This window comes from Octopus bimaculoides, chromosome 5 (genome assembly GCF_001194135.2).
Source record: "Octopus bimaculoides isolate UCB-OBI-ISO-001 chromosome 5, ASM119413v2, whole genome shotgun sequence".
Classification (NCBI taxonomy): Eukaryota; Metazoa; Mollusca; class Cephalopoda; order Octopoda; family Octopodidae; genus Octopus; species Octopus bimaculoides.
The window spans coordinates 29840352-29841983 of NC_068985.1; the positions used below are offsets into that span (position 1 = coordinate 29840352).

Sequence of the window (1632 nt, forward strand, 5' to 3'; positions counted from 1 at the left end):
TGGAGACATCTGTGTTAAAAGAAATGCTTCAGGTATATTTAGAAAAGTAAATATTAATATCGCCAATAATTTTGGCCAAAAAATAACAATTGTTACTAACTTAAGTATCTTTCATTTATTAGACACAACCTTCAATTTAACTTTTTTGTAAACATAATACAGGCTTACATAAATAAAGACTCCACAACTTTTAAGAATCAGTTCTGGAATACCTAACCTGTCATCAAATAAGGCTATCCTTGATACACAAACTCCTACAATAAGCTAGAATCTGGTAGGTTCAAAAAGGAGATCATTTATACTCCTAACCACACTCTGCCATTTCACAATAAGAATGGAAGTTGTAACATCACCTGACTTACCACCCCCTTCATCTTTAAGTATTAACACTAATATCTGTAAGAATAAGCATTTCATAGCTTTAATTGATAAGGATTTCCCTATTAGCCACAGATACAGAAGATTATTTAATAGAAACAGTCTTAAACTAAGTTATCATCTCATTATTAACATTGTGAATTTAATAACATATAATTAATTGATGTTAACTGCATATGTCAAAATAATAATGCATGCTCCTTTAATGAATCATGTAATGCTAAAGAGATCATCTATGAAGAAGCCACATCTACCAAGCCAAACCTTGATGTAAGGGTGATGGAAAGTAAATTTAAACAATGGTACTGCAATAATGTCTTCCTTCTAACATGTAGAAAATAGGAATGCTACAAAACTGTCTTATTACATTTGGCATTAGAAAGAGTGTGCTACAGATTGCAACAAAGATCCTTGAAAGATGTGAATCGTATAAAACTGGAATAACAAACACAACTTACGAACAGCTGAGATGAACTTCATACTCAAGAACTGACATGATTCTGCTAAATGCAAGGTCATAAATATTTATGACATGCCATCACTTTGATAAGTACTTAATGGAAAACTGGAATTTAATATCACCACCAGATTGAATGGATCTACACTAAAACATTCACCTACACTTTATATTACACCTCCATTACCTTCTCCCTTCAAATCCTGAAGCCTCTTTATTTATTTGACTAATTAATGCATGCAAGTACATATGTTCTATTATACACATACATCTGTAAATGTGTATAGACACTTGTGGTTATGTGTGCGTGCATGTACAAGTATACATACAAACACACACACATGGAGCCTTGGCTGTGTAGGGAGAAGTTTGCTTCTCAACAATATAGTTTCAGGCTCAGTCCCACTATGTGACAACTTGGGCAAGTGTCTTCTACTATAGCCCCACACTTACAAAAGCCTTGTTAATAGAACTGAAAGAAGCCTGTCTTATATATATGTGTGCATGGGTGTGTGTGTGTGTGTGTGTTTATGCATGTTACTGCATCTTTGCCTTGACATTGCATGATAGCTGTAAACAAATATTACCATCATGTAAGCAATCTCCTTCATTTCCAGGTTGCCGAGAAAAGATGTATAGTCATGGGGAAATATTACTTTACTTGGAAACAGTTGAGGGTTGGCAACTTGGGAACAAGAAGAGCATTTGGCCCTAGAAAATATGATTCAACCATTTCTGTTTGAGCAAAGAAAAGTGAACATTAAAATACTGATTATATGCATGTATGTATCTATCTC

At 33.8% G+C, this 1632-nt stretch overlaps 1 protein-coding gene across 4 annotated transcripts in view; it reads right to left on the reverse strand.

Annotated features, from left to right (window-relative positions):
- The window catches only part of LOC106868717 (plexin-A1), a 131946-nt gene that overhangs the window by 76155 nt on the left and 54159 nt on the right, over window positions 1-1632 (reverse strand). The window lies entirely within an intron of this gene.